This window comes from Cupressus sempervirens, chromosome 7 (genome assembly GCF_028749045.1).
Source record: "Cupressus sempervirens isolate cs-2001-9-10 chromosome 7, ASM2874904v1, whole genome shotgun sequence".
In the NCBI taxonomy this organism is placed as follows: domain Eukaryota; kingdom Viridiplantae; phylum Streptophyta; class Pinopsida; order Cupressales; family Cupressaceae; genus Cupressus; species Cupressus sempervirens.
The window spans coordinates 562,858,292-562,869,442 of NC_143124.1; positions in this window are offsets into that span (position 1 = coordinate 562,858,292).

Sequence of the window (11,151 nt, forward strand, 5' to 3'; positions counted from 1 at the left end):
CTGCTCCTATTTTCATTGGTTTCCTACCAATTTCTTCAAAGCTTTAACTCACAGCGTGTTGTGTTTTGTAGCTTATGTCCATTTAGGAATTTCAATTTCAAGTTATTTGATTTCATGTTATTTTCTTTCAGTTTTGTTATTTGCTTTGCTAACCCCCTTGTTAGAATAGGACCTCATAGTAGCTGCATTGTTAGAGTTGCATTCATTAAAAAATAGAAAATACAAAAAATATTGTTCTTTTGGTGTGATATTTTGAGACAGCGAACAGATTTTACTTGATTCCAAGGTAAAAGAGTTTTTAGAACTAGCAAAGGCCTCCTTGTGAACACTCACATTTATCTTCTACTGAGCGGATTTTGGTACTTCGTAAGAAAAACACTGAACCTTGGAGTGGATCTTTAAAAAGATTTACTTTTCAAGAAAGCAATTACACTATGGATTTCTACCATTGACCTCATGCAAAATGAATGCCCAACAATTATGCCATGTTAATTTTGATAACTTGACTAGTATCAATAACATGAAAAAGGTTAGAGGTTTTCCCAACTTGAAGAAGCTTGATAATATAATGTGCAAACAATGTCAGTTAGGAAAAATGACAAACTCAAGTTTTAAAAGTAAAGCTTATACCTCTAAAGGAATACTAGAGAATGTTCATACTAACTTGTGTGGACTAATTAATATGCAAAACTACAAAAGATATAAGTATATTATGCTACTTGTTAATGACTATTCTAGGATGATGATAGTTATGTTTCTAAAATAGAAATCTAATGCTTTTCAAATGTTAAAATGGTATTTAGCAAGATTTGAGAAAGAAATAGGTAAAATCCTAAAGTGTTTGAGATTTGACAAAGGAGGATAATTCACATCAAATGAGTCTGAGATGTTTTGTAATGATAGAGGAATAAAAATACAAACATCTACACCTAGAACCCCTGCACAAAATGGGATTTCTAAAAGGAGGAATAGATTTATAATGGACTATGTCAGAACACTCATGATGGAAAAGAATGTTGCTTTGAAATACTGGAGAGAAGCTGTAAGTACAACTGTCTATACCTTGAATCGTGTTCAAGTCAAGAAAGGTACTCATTCAATACCTTTTGAACTATGGTATGGATACTCACCAAATTTGAAATATTTTAAGGAATTTGGAAGTAAGTGTTACATTCTTAAAGATTTGAGGAATGCTAAACTTGATGCAAAAAGTGAAGAAGGTATATTCCTAGGCTATTCCACAAGAAATAAAGCTTATAAGTGTTTGAATACTAACACTAACAAAGTTGTGGAAAGTGTAAATGTAAATTTTGATGAATATACAGAAGTGTATGAGGTTGAACCTATGAAAGAACTAGAAGAATACAAATCATTTGTATACTCTTATGAAGGTATGCCTAGTGAAGAAGATGTTGTAAATCAAGCTACAAATCAACAAGTTTTAGTGACTACCAAGTCATAGACTATGAATTCTAAGTTGCATTCAAGAACTAAGCCACATTCAAATGTTGAGTTATAGAATGAATTTGAGGCACATTCTAATTCCACAATTGGTTGAAATGTTGAGTTACCTAACAAAGATGCACACAATGATTCTAAAGTTGAAAGACAAAGTGAAGAAACCAGAGTTGAACCAAGATTGTCCAAATATGTGAAGAAACATCATCCTGCTACATAAATAATTGGAGATAAAGATGCAAGACCAATGACAAGAAATAAATTAAGGAATGATACACATTTGTTGAGAAATAAGGAACCTAAATTAGTGAGAGATGCATTAGAAGATATAGACTAAAGTAAAGCCATGGAAGAAGATATTGAACAAATTGAGAAAACTAAAACATAGAGTCTAGTTCCTAAACTAGAAAACAAATATGAGATTGGCACCAATTGGGTATTCAGAATCAAGCTAGATGAAAATGCTGAAGTCACAAGGAGCAAAGCAAGACTAGTTTGCAAAGGCTATGCACAAGAAGAAGGAATTAACTATGGAGAGACATTTTCCCTTGTTGCTAGATTGGAAGGAGTAAAAACCCTACTTGCTTATTCTGCATACAAAGGTTTCAAAGTTTATGAAATGGATGTTAAGTCTACATTTTTGAATGGCATATTAGAGGGAAAATTTTACATAGAAAAACCAAAAGGTTTTGTTGATGTTAACAATAAGACCATGGTATGTAGATTACACAAGGCTCTATATGGTTTGAAACAAGCACCAAGAGCATGGTATGAGAAACTTTATAATTATCTTGTAAAGATTGTATTTGAAAGGACTGATGATAACAACAATCTATACATGAAGACAAAGAAAGGAAAATATATTTTATTATCTAAAATTTTTGTTGATGATATCATATTTGGAAGTTAAGATGCTTTATGTAAGGATTTTGCAAATCAGATGAAGCAAGCATTTGAAATGGCTATATTTGGAGATATCAAATTCTTTGTGGGTTTGCAAGTATATCAAATGAAATATGGTATATACATCACTCAATCAAAATATATCAAAGAAATATAGAAAACTTTTGGATTGGAGGATTCAAAGCTGGTAAGTACACCTATCATGATAGGACTCAAGTTGTCAAAGAATGATGATTTAGCTAAAGTGAACCAAACATTGTACATATCTATGATTGGAAAATTACAATATGTGGTACATAGTAGACCTGACATTGCATTATCTATAGGGATAGTTGTAATATTCTCTACTAATCCCAGGGAGAATCATTTAATGGTTGTAAAGAGAATAATGAGATATCTGAAAGGAATAGAAGAGTTTGGTCTATACTATAAGAAGAATGAGAAATTTGAATTAAGAGCCTATACTAATGCTGATTGGGTTGGAAACATTGATGGCAGAGAAAAAACTAGTGGAGGAGCATGTTTCTTAGGCAAGAGGCCAGTTACATGAACTAGCAAGAAACAAAATTGCACCTCATAATGTACTACTAAAGTTGAATATGTTGTTGCTATTGTGAATTGCACAAACATTGTATGGATCAAATAGCTACTCAAAGGTATGAAAGAAGAGATCACAGAGTGATACTTTATTGTGATAATACAAGTTCTATCAATATATCAAAGAATCTAGTGATGCACACAAAGACTAAGCACATTGCTATCAAGTATCATTATTTGAGAGATTTAGTTCAAGATAAAGAGGTGAAGATGGAATATGTTAACACAAAAGAGAAATCTACTAATATCTTCACAAAAACATTACCTAACAATGCTCATGAGTATCTAAGAGGTAAACTAGGGGTGATACCCCTATCAAAGGCTATCTAAGTAATAAGAGGAGTGCCCTGCATCAAACAAGCTGATATTCATATGTTACATATTGATGCAGAAGATCTTACATTAGGAGCTACCTAAAGTAATCAAAGAGCTGAAATTTCAAATTAGTCACAAGCAAGATGATAGAGGGAGAAATTGAAGAAACTAAAAAGCTTATATTTTCATAATTAAAGATGATAAGTCTTTGGCATTGTTGTCAAAGAGGGAGATAATATTGCTAATCAACAATATGATTACTAATCAAGAGAGATAATTACTAAGGGAGATAATTACCGATATTGTTGATTAGAAGAGAACACAAGTGTGATGAGTAAGATAGAAAAATAGAAGAAAGAGGGAGAAATCCTAATATCTACCTAGTAAGGGGGAGATATAAGATGAAATTTAGAGGGAGTTATAAAGAGTTTTATAACCTATTCAGAAGATGCAAATTGTTGATAGAGGGAGAGATTTCAATACAAGAAATTATTTTATTTTTGGTATCAGTATTGTCTTACTATTTTAACCTAGTTAATTTGGTTGAACAAGGTGTTTACCATTTTGTTGATTTGGTTGATCAGTTTGGTTTTCAATCAATGCCAAACAGGGAGATTTTTAAGAATGGATTGAAGAAGCTAATCGAAGAGGGAGATTGTAAAGGGAGATTGTGGAGAATATACAAGTATGACCAATATGCTTCAATCATTATTTTTTCACTAATGTCAAACCTACTATTTCTTGGTAAGATAATTGCTTATAAGATTTAAGTACTATCACTTAGATAACTGAGGATGAGGATTTGATCATAAGATGTAATGATAGCACTTAGAGGAAAGGTTAAGCTATGATTATGTAATGAAGTACAAGAATCAGTTAAGATAGTGATGACATGATGTATTGATAATCTACTTAAGGTTACAAAGGTTGGTTACACTAAGAAAGTTTAAAAGATAAAGTTACACAAATTTTGTCTGCCAAGCTTAACCAAGTGGATAGTAGGTGCCAAGCAAAGTTGGTGCAAGCCAAGCAAAAAATTAGTTGGAGCTGAGTAAAAGTTCATTCTAGTGTATGCCAAGTAGAATAGTGGATGTAGAGTAAAGTGTAGTTGATGTTAAGCATTAGTAAACTTTAGTTCATGTTGAGCATTAAAAGATAGATAAGGTTGAGCTACTACATTATTTAAAAGATCATGAATTCAATAAATTTGAGCTAACAAGTTTATTTTCTGGGATTTTGTGAACCAAGTGGAAGATAAGGTTGATGAGCTAGTAGCATAGACTTCAAGGTAAACCATTTTGACACAAATTCAAAGTGGATTCTAGGAGAAGTTTCTAGAAAAGATATGGAATGTGGGATACATGCATTGTATCCTACCTAATCCATTCTTACCCTAAATTGGACGATGGAGAATGAGTGGAAAACTATCTTAATTTCCTATTTATAGGAATGGTTGTTCATGAAGCAAAGTTGTCATGTGTGAGAACATAAGAAAGACAAGGAGTCAAGGGTTTTGCTTCATCAAGTGACCTAAGAGAAGAGCCTACATTGGCATGTTAAACAAGAAGGCTTAAGGAGATGAATGCATGAAGGGTGAACAAGCTATCACAGCTGCAAAGTATGAAGGCCAAGTATAATTGACGATTCAATAGTGATCTATAATCTACAAATGAAGTTGTAAGTTGTATTAGATCAAGCCTTACTATTACTCTCTAACAATTGTATCAGTCTAGGGTAAATCTTTTGGATTAAGGTTGACCTAACAGTCATTTGTAAATCCTTTAACTAGGTGACATTCCAAGTGAATGGTCTAAAGTCCTCTAAAAAGGTTGACTTCTAACATGGTGATTGAAATTATTTAATAGAGTCACATTTAACAATGTGTAGTGTAACCTTTAACAAGGTTGGCCTTTCATAGGGCATCACTTCAGAAGAGTGAAAAATAGTAGCATGTTACTGGTGGTTTTTCCCAAATTGGGTTTCCATGTAAATCATTGTGTCAAGTGTGTTGATGAATCTGTTATGTTTCATGTTTACATTTCTACAAGTTGATTTGATAGTAATCTACAAGTTTTAAGTTATTTCATAATCTTATGGATGCATGCATGGTGAAGATAAATGTTTTATAGGTTCACTAAGCTGTGAAAAGTTTTATTTATACATCTAGACCTTGGATAATTGATTCACCACGCCTCCCCCCTGCCCAATTATTCTAAAGTATTTCAACACTTTATGGCTTGTCAACCAATCCCTCCCAATATTCCTTATGGTAGGAATTCTATAGAAAATGGTTTCTATAACTAAAATCCACTAGTATACTAAAGTATTCTATGAAAGTCTTTTAAAAATGACGTACGCATGCATTTAGTTCATGGAACTCACTTCTAAAATTTCTAACTAATTGGCCATTTTGTCTCAATCCTCAATAGGTAAAAATTTAAATCTCTTATGCACATTGAGGTAGTATTTGAAAATCTTTTACTCACTATAGAATACCCAAGTGAACTTTTATGACGTATCAATTGTTTTGGGAGCTCTCTTTACACTAAGAGACTTCCATGTGTAGTGTAGGTGTGGATATATTTGAAGTTAGAAAGGTTATATTTAATTTTGTGAACTTGTTGATTTTGTGCTAATTTATCATTTTTATCTCAAGATGGACTTGTTCCTTGATTGGACTTTCATTTTTAAATGAAATAGGATAAGGCATATACATTATTGTGTGATCTAGCCTGAGAATTAGGTCATGGAACAAAGATAGGGCTTCTATGTTTGTTTACTCATTCCCATTACATGCTTAACATAATCTACACATTAGTTATGTATAATTTCTATGAATAATTATGTGGGTTTTCCCCTATACAAATATTGAGACTAACTAGATCATTGGTAACAAAAGAGATTTTGTGCACATAATATGTTGTCACCTAGTTTCCCCCACAAGTCTTAATTCGGCATGCAAAATAACTTTGTTTTAATCTTCTCAAGAGAAACAACACAAAGTAAAGTGTTAAAAGATACAAGGAAACATACTTGAATAAAGTTTATAGGCTCACTTAAGAATTCATTGCAGATAGGGGACACCAAATAAATATGTTATAGTTATCTCGAATAGAATATGGTCATATAAGAGTGTAATGTAAGGAATAGATGTGAAACTATGTTTTTACCATGGATGGAATCCTAACAAATTTTATTTAGCATGGATAATATATTCTAGTTAATAGATATGGGAACATGCATTTTTCTTCTTATAGATTGATTTGAATTAGGGGCTTGATGATAATAATTATGGTTAGTTTATAATAACAAATGGTTGCAAATAATAGTCCAATTGCAATTGTTTTTTAATATCCTTTTCCATTGCAAAATGTGGAAGATGAAGTGTTGCTAGATAATTTGGACCTAATTGATGATGTGCCTTGTTAGTTAATGATTTTAAAGTTGAAATTGATGTCATATTCAATGGTATTCATATGAGGTGTGAAATTACAACATAAAATTACAAAAGTCACATCTAATATAACATAAAATTGACTCTTTTAATCAATATGCACATTCTTATCTATTCTACTACTAGAAAATTTCTAGGCTACTTACAAACCTCAAAGCCACTTCATAGGTTCCATAGAATTTTTTCTTAATAAATACTACAAGCATGATCCTTTTAATTTTGAGTAGACCTAGAAATTTCTCTCTATTAAAGGCTATTTGAATGTTGAAGATAGAATAGATTGAGTGAGGTTTATCTAGATTAGGTAGAGCTTAGAGTTCATATGCTTTTTTTTTGGATGATTAAATGAATTATGTATTAGAATACTCAATATTTAAAACATACAAGTACTGATGGCCAAGCCCAATTCATTGTAGGTAAAACTTGTAGCCCACTTTGAAGAACATCTTTTGTCTAAATAACTAGAGGCTAATGGACCCATATCAAAGTGCCTCTAGTTATTTCAAACTCTTCCATTAGCCTCTACTTTTTTAGACCAAATTTTCTCTTCAAAGTGCACTAGCAAGACATTTTAATCACTAAAGATTTGTATGCAAAATAACAAGTGTATCTACAAAAATAGGACGTTGCATAACAAAAAAAAGATGTAGTAGTTTTCCTCACAAATGCACACTTCAAAATAAAAGGTTTAACTTTAAAATAATTCTAATTTGATTATGTCCAAAATTAGATAGCCACGTTGCATTTTAGATTAAGGTACAAATAGGTTTTGAAGTGACTTGAAACCCTTAATAGAAAAACAAAAAATGTTCAAATAAGCACAAACAAGTTTTACAAGGGCCTAAAATCTGCAGTATGAAAGTTACTAAACTAGGTTTTACAGGGACCTAAAACCACAAAAAAGGACCATAAAATGAAACTAGGTTTTACAAGGGCTTAGAACCTAGAGTTTAATCAAAAGGAAGAAAAACCAACTAAGAAACCCGAACCAGAGACCAATTACAAGAACCACCAGTAGTAGCTATTGCAACTCCTTGATCATTTTCACCACCTCCTTACCTATCTCCATAGTGTTTTAGATAATTTTAGTAGTAGAGAACCCATATCCCCCAGTTGCATCGGCCACCTTCTTCCTTGAACTTGGTCTTGTTCTTTTGCTTAGCCTACCAAGAGACATGATTTCCTTATTATTTTTCCTACCTAAGCTAGCAGTAGCTACACAAAGGCTTGAATTGACCAGTTCCATTTGTTACCACTCTCTCTAATAAAAAAATAGACCTCATTTTCATATTCCTTTAACTTCTTTGGGATATTGCCAACCTAAACTTCTAGCTACATGATCTTAACCCTTTTAGTTTCCTAGTCTTGCTACATCTTTCCCATTTTTTTTTCTAATTCATTAACTCATTATACATCTTAACCAATTGAATCATCCTTCTCCTTCCCTGAATTTTCCTCCAAAAGCATAGCACCCTTACTAGTTGGGTCATCCTTCTCCTTCCCGGTATCTTCCTCTGAATTTTCCTCCGTATCTTTCTGGGATTGATCACTCCAATTTTTATCCTCTTCTCCAATATTTTCTGACCCTATATTTTTGTCATGACTTTCCTCAGCCTCATCCTTTCTAGGCTCACCTCTGCTACTAGGGTAACCCTCCAAGTTTGAACTGAAGTCCCCCATATCCATAGTCTCCTTGTTCCCCATATTCATTTCATCATTTTTTTCTAAATCTTCAGACTCAGTAATTTCCTCAGCATTTTTCTAAGGTGTGTCCTACTTTAGACTCTTCTTTTTTACACTTACCCTTTTGTCTTCCTTACTCTTCCTTGAATGGGTTTCACTAATAGACCCTCTCTTTTTCTTAGAGGTTAGGGAAGATATAATAGCCTTACTCTTATAGTAATTTTCAATTAAAAGGATTAGCCCTTCATTTAAACTGGACGAGATTCTTTTTTCCTATGGGCTTGAAGGCTTTGAAGCAAGGAGAACCTCAGATAAAATTGAAAAGAGATCCTATCCCTATACCAAAAATGATTCAGGAAAACAAAATGAAATTTATGAACTCTTTTTTCCCTACCATCTAAATGCAGTACTCACAGATGCAAGAAAGGATGTCTTACCAAATAACTTTTATTTGATTCAGCTCATAAAAATCTCCATTTTTCTCCAAAATTTTCTCCTCCTCTTCAGTCTTCAAAAATTTCTTGAATGTAGCATTAGAAATACTGGATTCTTTGCTAAACTTTATGCCCTCCTTAGGAAGCCTCATGACTTCAGCAATGAAATCTTCAATCAAGTGAACCATAGCACCATGTATGGAAACCTTGTCTTTGAACAAATTTTTAAAGAAGGCCTCTATGTTATGTGGTTTGCAGCCATGAAGGCACTCTAGGTAAGTAGTAACATTACCCTCCTCCAAATTCTACCAAATATGGGCTTTGGTCTTCCATGCTATATAGTTCTTTGGTTCCTATTTTCTCGGTTCCCTACCCATATCCAAAAATTGTGTTTCTTTGTGAAATGCCAAAGTAGAGTAAACTATGAGACAAAGATTTGACAAAAGGTGATGTGCTCATAAAACCAACCAAGGAGCTCATTAAAACACTTACGTGCCAAGCATAGGTAATAATCACTTTTAGGTACTTTCTAGGGAATATAATATTGTCCTCCATAATTCAACCTCCATTTATCATTAAATTGAAAATCTTGGAAAATCTTAACTTCTGTCATGCAAGTTCTAGAATAATTAATAAGTGCTTTCAAATCCATAATCCTACTTAGGTCATCATTCCACCTTAGGTTAATTTCCTGTTGGACAGCCTAGTTTGCAATCCAATCAGCCATAGTGTTTCCTTCATGGTAGGAGTGAGAGAAAATGAATTTGTCAAATTTATCCATTAAGGTTTTAATTTTTGTTACACTAACTTCAATAGACCATGTAATTGAGCTTTTACCATTAAGCATATTTATGATATTCAAGGATTATCCTTCCATCCAGAGGTATCAATAAATAATTTCCATTGCCAACCTCATCGTATAAAGAGTTGTAGTAGCCTCAAATTTATGACTAGTTGAGGTACCAATAGGGATACCAATAGCATCTATAATATTAAAAATATGATCCCTCAAAACACCTTCATAGTCTACTTTTCTAGGATTTCCTTAAGCAGCACCATCAAAATTCCCTTTGATCCATCCCATAGGAGGTGTACACTAGAAATGTGTCCCACTCTAAACCCTTCTATCCAAATGATTCCATGAGTTTGGAATGCTTGGATGTCGGCTTAGAGCTCCCTATCCACAGAGTGCAAGAGAGTGTATTTCAAGTTCAAGGGCTCTCAGTTAAGCCTTCAAAATACTCTTCTTGCTAGTAAACCATGCAATGGGAGGTTCCAAAGACAAGATGCAAGAATGCAAATGTCCCAAGGAGTTCCTCAAGAATGCAATGCAACTAAAGATTAAACTAGAATGAATATGAAAAGTGCAACTATTTTAAGCATGGATGAGAGTGTTACAATACCATTATTAAGCTATGTGAGATTAAGCTACATGTTAAAATGAAAGCTAAGCTAAGCTAGAATGCCATGATGCCATGGATGAGAGAATGTAGACAAGAAATAGAAGTTCTCCACAAAGCTCCAAAGAAATCTATTAAAAAACTTGCAGCATAACAATATTCAAAATGAGGATAGATTGAGGGGGAAAGCTCTCTCCCTTTTAAAGTCATACAGACAGTAGAGATCAAGATGAAGATGGTGGATGATCAATGGTGGAATTCGAAAATAGGAGTGATCCATGTGCACACACAAGTCAACCAATAAAATATAAGTTGACTTGTCACATAAGAAAAAAGTCTCACAAGCCTTTTCTTTTAATTACAAAATAGAAAAAGGACTTTATGTGTGCACTTTAAGTGGGTTAGAAGAATGGGGTCTTTTATTTAATTAAAAGGGGACATGTTCTTTTAATCAAATAATGAACTTAGGATAGCATAGTCAAACTATAGGTTATAATCAAATAAATTGATTATTAGCAATTTGGTCTAGGTAAATGATTAAATTAATTTAGCCAAAATGATGAAAAGGGGGCTAATAGTCTAGATGACTATTTTTAGGTGATTACAGGAGGAGCCTTCCATTTAGTGTTCAATCTTTGATCTTCTTTCTTCATTTTAGAACTTATAGTTTGCATTGGATTGTCAATTTGGAAATCTTTGTTGCACTTTTTTTGGGAATTGAAGTTTTCCTTTATAGCTCTGAAAATGTTAGGCTAAGCACCCACTCAGGCATTTCTTTGTTTCTAAAGATTTTGTTATTTCTTTCTTTCTAGATTCCCCACTAGAGATGGCGAAGAGCAATTTTCCACAAGAAACCAACATCACTATCCTTAGATGGGCAATTCCAACTCTAAATATAGTGTTCAAT